Here is a 13,513-nt window from a genome sequence, read left to right on the forward strand (position 1 = left end):
ACATTACTGAAGCAAAAGTATTCATCTTAACAATTTGCAACAATATATGATAAGATTTTGATCATATGTTACGTAATTAGGGGTTAAAAGGGGCCAGAATGTCAAATCTTTGACGCTTTATATCTCAAAAAGGGGAAATATTTTAATAAGCAATATTGAACAAAAGATGGTCAGAATGATGATCTAGACAATACGCATACTTCAAATTTTTGTAAAACGGCCCCGTTAAGGACTTGTAGGGGTGGTCCCTAAATATTTCAATTTAGCATATCTCCACAACAAATAGAAATCTCTGAATAAGTGTTGAACAAAAAATCTTTAAAATCACAAGACCTTTCATTTGATATCAAGAAAAAGGGGCTGACCCCTCAAATTAGGGGCTCAGAGGGGACAAAAGTCTTTTATCTATAACTCTCTTATGATCAATATTTTGATATACATTACTGAAGCAAAAGTATTCATCTTAACAATTGGCAACAATATATGATAAGATTTTGATCATATGTTACGTAATTAGGGGTTAAAAGGGGCCAGAATGTCAAATCTTTGACGTTTTAAATCTCAAAAAGGGGGAATATTTTAATAAGCAATATTGAACAAAAGATGATCAGAATGATGATCTAAACAATATGCAAACTTCAAATTTTTGTAAAACGGCCCCGTTAAGGACTTGTAGAAGTGGCCCCTAAATATTTCGATTTAGCATATCTCCATAACAAATAGAAATCTCTGAATAAGTGCTGAACAAAAAATCTTCAAAATCACGAGACCTTTCATTTGATATCAAGAAAATGGGGCTGACCCCTCAAATTAGGGGCTGAGAGGGGCAAAAGGTCTTTTATCTATAACTTTCTAATGATCAATATTTTGTTGTACATTACTGAAGCAAAAGTAGTCATCTTAAAAATTTGCAACAATATATGATAAGATTTTGATCATATGTTACGTAATTAGGGGTCAAAAGGGGCCAGAGTGTCGAATTTTTGACGCTCTATATCTCAAAAAGGGGGAATATTTTAATAAGCAATATTGAACAAAATATGGTCAGAATGATGATCTAGACAACATGCAAACTTCAAATTTTTGTAAAACGGCCCCGTTAAGGACTTGTAGGAGTAGCCCCTAAATATTTTGATTTAGCATATCTCCACAACAAATAGAAATCTCTGAATAAGTGTTGAACGAAAAATCTTCAAAATCAGGAGACCTTTCATTTGATATCAAGAAAATGGGGCTGACCCCTAAAATAAGGGGCTCAGAGGGGCCAAAAGTCTTTTATCTATAACTTTCTAATGATCTATATCTTACTATACATTAATGAAGCAAAAGTATTCATCTTAATGATTTGCAACAATATATTATAAAATTTTGGTCATGTTTTACGTAATAAGGGTTGCAAGGGACTAAAATGCTATATTTGCTATGCTTTATGTTTCTAAAAAGGGAGCATTTTTATAAGCAATATTGGACAAAAGATGTTCAGAATAACATGATGAAAATCAGAAAGTTTAAATTTAATGAAGGATTTCTTAATGGCATTCTCTTTAAACATATATCTCAGTCAAAATCACATCTCATCTTATCGAGTAATTCAACGGAAGACCTACTCGTTGCTCGCAACGAGATCTCATCTAGTTATTATTATTATTATTATTATTATTCTTTTTTTGACAAAATTTTGTGCACGCGATTTCTCGAAAACTATTCAGCGGTTTTCAACGAAACTTTCACAAAAAATGCGTTATTATATGAAGTTGTGCAGTCTATAATTTGTTTTGGAAAATTCGCTTCCGGTGCCAAGTTATGGACAATTTTCTGATTTTAAAATGTGTTTTTGTCGCGCACTTTTATCGAAAATGGCTAAAGATATGAACTGGAGACTTATTGGAGACAATAGCTCGTGACTTTCTGGTTTGCAGAATCACCTTTTTGTGTGTCGTCAATACTTCCGGTCGTTACGAGATGCAAATTTAAAAAACCGTATTTTTCGAACTTTTTTGTTTTCCAATATTTTTCATTTATTTTTGGAATGCTAACAGTTACCCTTCTGATAATGCTTGCTATATGATTTGTTTGTAAATTGATAAATCCAAACTCCAAATATTAGCATTTAAAAATCTGAAGCGGGTCCAATATGGCGGTTGTCTCTGTCAACTCCGACATTTGGCAATAGGGGTTTACGGAGTCAGCCGAGCGTTTGCTTGAACGAAGGTAACATAAGGATAAATGAAATGTAAAGGAATACTTGGATTGTCACGTCGTATTTACGTTGCAATTCTGTGTCAAACTAAGTTCTTCTTAAACGTCTTCTATAATTGATTTGGCTGGTTCTCAAAGTAGAAAAAGAAAAGACTAAATGTGCAAATGAAATACGATACCTAATACATGTATCTTCTGATTTGCAACACGGAAAAACAGATCTTAAATCATATTTATAAGTAATAGTTTTTCAAGAAAGAATATCAATGAATACAGTAAGTATAAAACTTGTGTCATATTAAACTAATAGAAAAGACAAAATAAGATAACTATTTTTTTTAAAAGATCGTTTAATGGGGTTTGTATTAAAATTATTGTCTCGAAGATCTCACTGCATGAAAATTCGGCTTTACAAAACAAGTAAAGATAATGTAAATTTATTATTTACAATGCCTTTAATTGGCTTTTCTAAAAAAAGTCAAAGTTGGAAAAGGTAACCTTTACATTAACTTTACATGCACTTAAATATGATGTAATGTCCCACATTGTCTTGACTTTACAAAAAAGTAAAGTTAATATTTACAACCATTAAACACCATATTTAGGATATATAAAATCTGATAATTACAGATATTGAATTTAATTAAATACCATCTTTAATTACCACAAAAGTTAATAATTCCTGTTTTCCATTCTAGTGAATAAAGCCTTATGCAATTTATATATAAGATTTTTCTTCCAAGTCGATACTGCGGAAGTCTGGACATCATAATTAATATATACAAAGTAACAAAAAGTTGACTTTAACTTTGTTTATTACTATTTTTTTTACAGACATAAGATCAAAAACATCAAGATTCTTGACAGTATATGTTGCCCACATCCTATCCTGCAAATCACATACACATAAATAAGTATCGAAGACAGAGTACATTTCACGAAAATGTTTTTCGTACGTGACATGTTTTATAATAAAACCAACTGTACATTCTTGAATTTAAAGTTGTGAATCAACATAAAACTACTATGTTCCTCTTTCTTGTGGATATTGGTTTCAGTGGAAATCAATAACTGTCAAAATGTATTTGTCACATCTCCCTTTTCAGAGTCCAAAACTTTTCTTCCCATGCAGGCATTCTTCTAATGCTTTTCCTAAAAGAAAAAAAATATCTATAAGTATATATTCAGTGCTATGCATAAGTATGAATATTTTCAAAGGCATCTGTTATCAGAATTCACAATACCATGATTAATAAAACTAAAAACAATGCACAACCTAATTAATAAATAAAAAGTTCATACATGACCTTTAACCTTAAAAATAAAAATTGTATTAATTTAATAAGATGAGTGGACCTCTTATTATTGACATATTATATGAAGAATCAATGGGTTAGGTCATGTATCCCTTATCACAAAAAGTCTAATCCCTAAAATTACAATTAGAGAATTATGTACCTTTTAAGGGTACTTATCACAATCAAAGAATAAATCCCTGATTCATAAAGAAATGATAGGCTTTCCTGACTACTCAGTAGTCAGTTTACAAAAAGAACAAAATAGTGCTACATATTTAGCTTAGCTGTACATGTGTACAGAATCATACTCAAGTTATGGTTTAGGATATATGTACCTTTTTCCAAAATAGTGTGTTTCTGCTCATGAACTTTTTCCTGATATGGAACAGTAAAAAGGACTTTAGGTGAGAGTCCCTCAAATTGAAGATGACAATCATGCTGAAATAGAATTCATACAGTGATTAACATTTTATACACCATGACCTGGACAAATATATAGTCAATATTTTTATTAAAAATTGTGAATTTGAAGCACACGGTCACCAAAGAATGAATTGATTTTGAAAATTCATACACAATGCAATCACAGTTAATAGCTATGAACTGCCAAACACCCTTTCTTTATCAAAAATACTTTAAAATTAAATCTAAACAATACTTGCCATCTATAATATGAAACTTGAGAACCCGCCTCTTCTTCATGGCAGATCTTTTAATTTTCTCATGGTAGGCTGAGTAGCTTGAGCCTATACAAAAGAAATTGAACATTTTATACAATACATTTGACAATAATGACTCCCGAGCAAGTCAAGCACTAAATAATGTAAATGTTTGTTCAAGTAACATTTCACGATACTTATTATTTGATTTTTTAAAAATGTGCTTGTACCAAAGAACTTTGGGATCCTCAATCATGTTTTGTCATCTTCCTCGCCCCGTCTTGATCGATGTTTTCCCTTCAACAATCTGCATACTGATTTCACTCAACCTGTATTTTAACAAAATTGACACAATTAAAATACAAAATGTTATAAATAAAATAAACTTATTTGTCAATTTCGGAGTTGAAACTCTCAACATCTGTAACTAAGTTTTATGACAACTGATTGTGTATATTCTCAGTAATTAGCAAAAACCCGGTTTCAGTTTCAAATTCCCGACCCGGCTCGGTTTTAACTACTCATTTTAGTCCCACTCCAGAATTGATTTTCTTTGTCTTGTTTAATATTCCAGAGACATACACCTTTACAGAATAAACTGAAACCCATAAACATTTAATCCCCAAATTATCAAAATACTAATCTAACATTCTGGCAGTAAATAACATATACAGCGAAGTTTTGTTTCACTACATTTATGCACAATGTACTGATCTATGCTGAAAGTGAAAACGGTTGGAAATCGTAAACAAACCTGCAGTGCATGCCAATCCGGGAGTTCGAGCAGTTGTCAAGACAAGAATCTCCTTAAATCTAGATGAGGTTTCAAAAAATTACCACAGGTTGCAAACTTCGTCAAAATAGCGATGCAGACCCGCTCCACTTGATTTGAAATGATTGGCTATTCAACCGAATACACAGCGCCATATTTGGGTTACTTATCAGAGTAGATCGTTCGTTTTACATTCGAGAAGAGTTTACATATTATTTGAATGAAGAGGATAACATAATACTGAGCTGAAAATTGTGTGTAAAGTATGTTTTAGTAGTTTACAATACAGACTGTAAATGTGCGGGAGATTTTATAGATATTGAAGCTTGTAAACAAAACCAATAAACGTAGGACTTATTCACGGCAATGTATGGGAACCAGAACAGGGAACCAGTCTAGAAGGCAAAGAAAATTCCGCCAAGTAAACAACAAAGAAAGGGATTTGGGATGTTGTCAGTTGTATGTATACATTATGTGCGACGGTGACTGCAAGGTAATACATGTGTCTTATTTGTCGCGAATAATTCGTTTCATTTTATAATGGAAATTTATCCGTCCCAACACTGGCAGAAATATAATTAATCCCTTCCTCTGTTACCCCAAGTACATGTAACACTGTTCGCTCTCATTTTAAAAAAAAATTCATTGTATATTTTTTTGTAGAAAAAAGGAAAGTAGAGCTAATGCATGCTGCTAAGGATGGAAAGGTCTTGTGTTTATTGGGTGTGCCTGAGACACCAGTCACAGTTGTACCTTATTTCCATTTTAGGTATTGTCTTTTGAGTTTTTTTAAGTAGAGGGAACAATGCATTTTTCATTCAATATAAATGTAAAATTCTAGAGTTTTTTTTTTCACCATTGCTGGATACTCACTTCATGATTTTATCTAAAGAAAAGTATTTAAATTATTTTCTCACATATTTTAAAGAGGCCGGGTATGGTGAAGAGATAATTCATTTTTTATTCAAAATTTTATTTTCCATGCATTTGTACAGGGAGTCTATATACATTTGAGGTGAGCGGCAGATTTGATTTTGAAGAAGGGTGACTTTCAGATGTTGTGATGAAGATTGTTGAAAGGGATTATCAGCATAGAACCAATCCATATGAATGTGCAAGTCAGGTGAGGATTGGGCCTAAAAAAAATTATGTTTGTTTCCTGTAACCCCACCGACCCATTCAAATTATCCCTGGGTGGATTTTTCTCCCTGACAAATATCAAAACTTTGTTTGATCAATCAGCTGATTCCATTTATTAAATTAAAACAATAGCTTATAGTTTAATTTGAGACATAAAATATGTCAACCTAGTTTACATTTACCTTAAATATAAAGAGTAATCATTATTGTAACAACAGTTTCCCCCTAAAACTTTCTGAAAATTGTTTTCTGCCGCTAGGCAGCCATTTTGGATGCCATGTTGGGTGTCCACTGTAAATATAACACCTGGTATTTTCAGTCTGGGGATGTTTCACCATTCATAAGCCAAAAAAAAAAAAAAAAATCCGACCTACCGACCCTTGATGTTTTTGGAATGTTACAGGAAACAAACTTATTTTTTTAAGTCTTGGACTTCAACATGTAATCAAGAAATGTTTATATATTGCATAGCTTAGTGAAAGCATGCCACAAACATTTTAAGTATCTCAGTAAGTTTCATGGATATTACAGATGTATCACTATCATATGTTTGACATTGAGTCGCAATGTCTAAATTTCCATTATGTTTAGTTATACATGTTTTAAGTTACTTAAGTAGGTCTTCAAAAGCTTGTGCTTTAATTTCAATAGAGGTAATGAAAACCTCTTTAAAAATTGTATTGTTTTTCTTTATAATTTTGAAAATGATTATTATTAGGACTTGTACAACACCTGAGTACCTAGATGACTGTTGAACTAATTGGTGAACAAGAAAAGATGTCAGAGAGGGGAATCCAATACAGATGTCATGATCAAGAATATATACTTAACAATGATATGATCAAGAATATGTAAACTTGTAACGATTTAAAATATCTTATCTGTAAATCACTCTTCATTACTTAATTGTTCACACATTATCATCTACACTTATGCTATAAATCTTGTCTGTATACTAATCGCCCCCTCTTATCTAACCCCCCTGCTGATCGTAATGACCTTTGTATTGACTCCTGATCTTAAGGATCTTGTAATGTGCTCCTGATCATCAGGAAGGGATCTTGAGTATATATATAGTGCGACAGAATTTTAGAATAAGATAGGAAGATGGAAATATAGAAGACTTAGTAGATAGAACTGTTAGAGATAGATAAAGTTACTCACTTACTTGGACTATTAAATAATGTATCTTGGATTTATATGTACATGTGATTGTTTTACTTGAATTTATTTTTTGTGAATTATTTTTCCTGAATGTTTCTATTTATGATGTGCTGTGTAAGTAAACTGTAGACTAGAATTTCGGCATCTATTTTCAAGATATGAGGAACAAGGATAAATTAATTTATTCATGCAAACTGACATTATGAAATGTGTTGTAAGACCGCTCGGTGCAGCGCTACAAACTAACTAGGAAATATCTTGGAGATTTATAGATGAACATGCAAGCATTCATGATTTTGAATAGTATTCAGCCAGAGAGTTTTTGCACAAATTTAACTTTCAGTACAGTAATTTAAACTGGATGTGTAATTTTCAGTACAGTTATGTAAAATGAATGTTACTTATTATGATTGTCAATTTCTCAACAGGACATAATTGTAGTTTATTTATACGATCACTCTTGCAGAACAAACACACAGAACTTTTTTTTCTCTGTGTGCATCATACACTTGTAAATGTTTTACACCACCATGTTTACATATTTTACATTGATGACATGTAAATCGAGCACACACATGAAAATGCGTATATCTTGATACATGCAAACATGCATCTACCATAACCTATTACATATTTTCCAAGGTGTGTGAAGTCGAGCACATACATGAAAATGTGTGAAGCTGGACACATACACAAATACACATGCATCTGCCACAACCTATTACATATTTTCCAAGGCGTGTGAAGTCGAGCACATACATGAAAATGTGTGAAGCTGGACACATATGCAAACACATTAACATATACCACAGACATAAAAACATAATCTAAACTAAGTCAAGCACAGACAGGCTCACTGGCCGGTGAAGCTGGATTCATACATGATCTCATGCATTTTGCAAACTGCATCCTCACATATATTCTAATAGATTTTTCACAATTTTTTGTGTTTTTGAATATGTAAAATGCATCATTTTGCATTACAAGTTGAAGATGTTATTAGCCTGTATGTAAGCGCAAATTAAATAGCCTTTTATGTAATTTTTTCACATTTTTAATTCAATTTAAACTGCAAAGTTTATTTCATATTTGTACATGCACCATAAAGAATAAATAATATTGTAACGGTATTATATTTTAAAGTGAAATGGGACCTCCATTTCATAAGCAGAAATGTGAAATTTATACTTATCATCTGTATTTTTTTTATTTTGTCTTACATGTATCTGAATGTGTAAAGGAAAACAAAAGTCAAAGATAGCTCAATATAATGTTTATATTCAAGGTTATAACTGGATATTGTTTGTGCTGTATATCTGACTCATCATATGATGAGAAGGCAAAATACAGAATATTTTAGATCATTTTTGTTTGGAAAATGAAAATTATCAATATGCCAATTTTTCCCATTGTTATATTATTAATTAATATATCATTAATATCAATGTACATATGAAAAATCTATGCTATCCAATCCAGAGAGTTGTAGGCAATCCTGGTGCAGATAATATTTTTTTCCCGTGTTATGTAGTAGAATGGGAACACATTGTATGAGAGGAACGTATATTAATGGTTTTGGTTGTATATGTGGGCGTGGCCAAAGGAAGGCCAATGAGAAATGAGTATTCAGTAAGGTGTTCAAATCATTCTAAGCCAGTGCTCTTCAATACACACACATTTATTTTTGCTTTATATATAATATATATATCATATTTGTATAAATATACCGGTAATGGAAATAACAAAACTGTTGAAATGTACCCGGTATTTTAATTTGGATTTTTTCATACATGCAAATATTATGGGGTGTTCGTGCATTTTTAACTATTGCATTGAATGCACGTCCGGCATTCTCCCTTGAGACATTATTTACATAGCGACGGACACAGGTTTTCCATAGTTAACCATCTATGGTTTTTGCCTGGGCGGTTTTTAATGTTTGTGATAGGGGTATAATTTATTACAGGTAAAATATTTTACAAATGCATTCCAGTGCTCTATTGTTTCACATTCAATGTAATGTATGTTAGATATGTATCAAAATAAACGCCAGCTGCTCCAACTAAGCTAACCTGGCTTACAGCATAGTTGTTGTATTATTTGAGGTGTAGTCTGTCAAATAATGATGAATCAAGTGTTTGATTCTGTAGATGACCATTTCTAATACTAATTTCAACTGGAAATGGATACAAGATAATAAAAAAAAAATATCTTTGACATTTGTCTTAAAATTCTGGGTACTGACTAGATTAGATTCTTTAAACTAACTGTGAAAATCCAAAGTATAAGTGTATTAAACAATAGTCAGCATTTAAATAAGACTTTTATAAAATATGTATATTTAATGAACTTTAATATGGCATTAAAGGTGAAAGGTTATATTTAATTATATTTTCCTGTAAGTAAAGGTTACCTTTTCACCTTTACTTTTTGTAAAGTTAATACAAAGATGACCTTGCTTTTTGGAGCACCTTTAATGAAATTTACTTTGCAAGTAAAGTTTTGTAAAGGTGTTTTTTCAAGCAGTGTCTGATTCAAGTTATTGAGCACAAATGGTATCCAATTCCCTGACTGTCGAAAGGCGAGCCATGTTTTTTGGCGAAACAGTATAACCTTTTCATGGAAATTTAACTAATCGGGAGAGTTCACTTTGGGGATAAACAGGAAATTAAAAAAGGTAAAAATCCGTAGCCGTATCACTGCTTTAGTCGTACTTGCTTACATACGATATGGAATTTGTAAAATTAAATGTGTTAAATATACTTTCTTATCCTCGAATTTAAGGCTATAAGAACATTTCTTTATTTCATTGAAGCTATCACACCTATAAGATAGAACATTCCAAAGAAAAGGCGCTAAGATTAATTCGTGGCGTTTGGCGCGAAATTATGAATAGTGACTCGCCTTTCATAATTCTAAGACAAAAGCACTGTTATACCGAGGTATATACAAGAAAATTTAGAGCACAGGTCCGAAAAGCGTAATATTTAGCGCGTTGGATTTCTTTGCTGGATTTTCATGTTGGCAACTCAATCCCCTTTTACGTGCAATTTTTGTTTACTTTTTCAGATCGATTTAACGTTTTCTTTCCGGAATCGGACGGAAGACCTCTCGTTGCTCGCAACGAGTTTCACATCTAGTATTCTTACTATTTTCGTATTGACCAAATTTTGGAAATGACCTTTGTCCGGTCCTTTTCTCCAGAACAGCTTAAGATATGAAAGTTAACTGTGTCAGATATCATAGATCATGACCTGAAGATTTGTCCATTAACATTTTTTCCGTCGTCAATACTTCCGGTCGTCACAGAAAAGGGAATTAAAACTCGATTTTGAACATTTCTTTGTCTTTCTTTCTTCTTTTTTCTGTGATATTCATAGTGAAAGTTAAAGCCCCTTTTTGATGATTTTACGTATAAACAGTTTCTTGAATTGATTAAGAAGGAATTAAATATCTTTGAATATCTGAGAACTTTCGCAAACGTAGGTTCAACGTTTCCTTAAACACTAAAAAATATTCATTTCATTTTCTCATAAATAGACTTCACGAGGAGAAAACACATTGTGTAATACACAAGTGTGCAGGTAAAGTCTTTGACGCGATGGCGAAAGGACCTGTAGAAAAACTTCCCTGGTTCAATTGAGACGAGATTTTAGTAAATAAAGTGTGTATATTGAATATATTTATATGTGTTCATCTTATCCCCCCCCATTTCTTTTTTGTGAACTGTAAAAGACCTATCTCCAACCTTTCTCACATATTGAAATGAATGCCAATTCGGCTTTAATTATTACATTCTACATAAACTGACCTTGACATTTACATAACAAGACACTCTTCTTAAAGTAAAGAAAATGATAAGGCTTAATTCTTTTTACAAAATAATGGTTATTTACAAGTCTATATTCAAGAACCCCCCCCCCACTCCCGGAAGCGCGCAGACAGGTAGACTTCGCAGATGTAACATCTACAACGTACAATTAACGTTTTAAAAGTTTCATTCATAAAAATCAGTTCCCCTGATGTCATCTGATAACTTGCCATCATTCATTCTTCCTATGTTTTGTATGTAGAATTTACAATTATTTAATTTCATTTTTTTTTATCTTGAGAAAATAAAGATTTTCAGCTGCATTTATTAGCATTTCGCGTTTTCTTGTATATATCTATTACATGCAAATGAATAATGTCATTAAATAATACAGAAGAAATCAAACTTTATTTCCATCTTTTTTATTCATTCATAAATCCTTAGATCCGCTCCAATAGCTGCGCGATGCCCTCACCGCTACAGTAAACAAAACATTCATAACGCCGAAAATGTCCATGATTCCGCTGAACTAAGAAAGTTTACACATGGTTTATCATCTCATAACAAACATCAGCTCTCTCCAATGCAGGATTGCTCGAGTTAAAGAGGAAAATTCAGGAATTATTTTGCGTCAGCCATTTTCTGACGTGAACCTATGCGACAATTTGTAATTAAGGTCTTCCGTCTTCACGGAAGACCTTATAGTGATTCTACTGTTTCTTATTATTAAGGTCTTTCGTCTTCCCGGAAGACCTTATAGTGATTCTATTGTTTCTTATTATTATTATTCTTATTAATATTCTTTTTTTTGACAAAATTTTGTGCAGGCGATTTCTCGAAAACTATTCAGCGGTTTTTCATGAAACTTTCACAAAATATGTGTCATTATATGAAGTTGTTACATCCGAAGAAAAATTTGGAATTCGCTTCTGGTGCCAAGTTATGGACAATTTCCTGATTTTAAAATGCGATTTTGTCGCGCACTTTTATCGAAAATGGTTGAGGATATAAACTGGAGACTTACTGGAGATGATAGATCATGACTTTGTGGTTTGCAGAATCGCCTTTTCGTGAGTCGTCAGCACTTCCGGTTTCTGCCGGAAGCATATTTAAAAAATGCAATTTTTCAATTTTTTTGTTTTTCAATATTTTTCTTTGTTGTTTTTATTCTAAATAGAGACTCATTTGCAAATGCATAATACGTAATTTTTTTTAGAATCGAGAAAGGCAATCTCGAGATATTCGCATTTGAAAATTTGAAGCGGTGTTTTCAATGGCCGAATGGTTAGCGCGTTGGATTTTCACGCGGGCGATCCGGGTTCGCTCCCCCGAATGTCTGACTTTTTTTAATCGCTTTTTCTGCTAGATTTTTTGTTTTTTATGTCAGAATCGGACGGAAGACCTCTCGTTGCTCGCAACGAGTTTCATATCTAGTCTTATTATTATTCTTACCGATTTTGTGCAGGCGATTTCTCGTAAATGCGTCGATGGATTTTCATGAAACTTTCAGCATTGATGACAAATTATATGAACTTAAGGCGTTTTTTTTTAATTTGATGACGTCACTTCCTGTTCGGAGTTTTCTGCGATTTAGTGAGTTTTAGAGGGTTATTTTGACCGGCAGTTTTCTCAATAATGGCTCAAGATAGAAGCATGAAACTTTCAGGCATGATAGACCAAAGTCTATAGATATGTATAAGGCATTTCATTTTTATCGGAAGTGCCGCACGTCGGCGCTCGCTATGACCCGAAAATAGGCCTATCGCGAATTTCACGATTTTTAACAACTTTTCTAAAATATCTTTTTACCTGGAAATATTTTGTTAAAATATATAGAACAAAAGAAGTGTAAAATTTCACGATCTTTCAAATGATATGTCGAAAAAAGGGCTGGCCCCTAAAATAAAGAGCCTAGAGGGGCCGAAATTGTTTTCTTTATATCTGAAAAAGTATTGAGAATTTGTAATAGGTCAAAGAAGCAAAGTTGTTCAAAATGTGAAGTTAAATCTATTGGTGTCGTCAAAATACGTCCGGCGTCGTCACTTCCGGCCAAACCGGAAGTAGTCGGAAAACGCGTATTTTTACCGTTCTTCACAAGTTTTTGAATTACATATGTCTCCGGGAGCGTAATAATTAATTTTCCGTCCGTCGTCGTCACTTCCGGTAAAACCGGATGGAGCAAAAATGGCTTATTTTTGCATTGATTATTATAGTTTTAGAGGATTCAAAGCAATTTTGGCGTTATTTCTCATTTTTGTTAAAAATGAAAGCTACTTCCGGTGAAACAGGATGGAAGACCTTCTTGTTGCTTTGCAACGAGCTTTGCTCTAGTTTTAATTATTATTTTGATATATATATACACATGTATAATATGGTTAAGTTTGAATATGCGTTTTTCACTAAGGCCCTGTCACACCAAGCTGCTCTCACACGGAGTCATTACGGCGTTGTTAAATTTTTAAAATCGCCG

The 13,513-nt window shown here is 32.6% G+C and overlaps 1 long non-coding RNA gene across 1 annotated transcript; it reads left to right on the forward strand.

Moving 5' to 3' along the window:
* Positions 1-5,323: 5,323 nt before the first annotated feature.
* On the forward strand, positions 5,324-9,030 carry LOC134248051 (uncharacterized). Its single transcript, XR_009987965.1, has 4 exons — positions 5,324-5,421; positions 5,592-5,697; positions 5,924-6,051; positions 6,787-9,030. It is a non-coding gene; the product is annotated as an uncharacterized LOC134248051 (long non-coding RNA).
* The last annotated feature ends 4,483 nt before the right edge of the window (positions 9,031-13,513 follow it).

Source organism: Saccostrea cucullata, unplaced genomic scaffold (assembly GCF_032062105.1).
Source record: "Saccostrea cucullata isolate Sc308-1 unplaced genomic scaffold, CSIRO_AGI_Scuc_v1 ctg502, whole genome shotgun sequence".
NCBI lineage: Eukaryota > Metazoa > Mollusca > Bivalvia > Ostreida > Ostreidae > Saccostrea > Saccostrea cuccullata.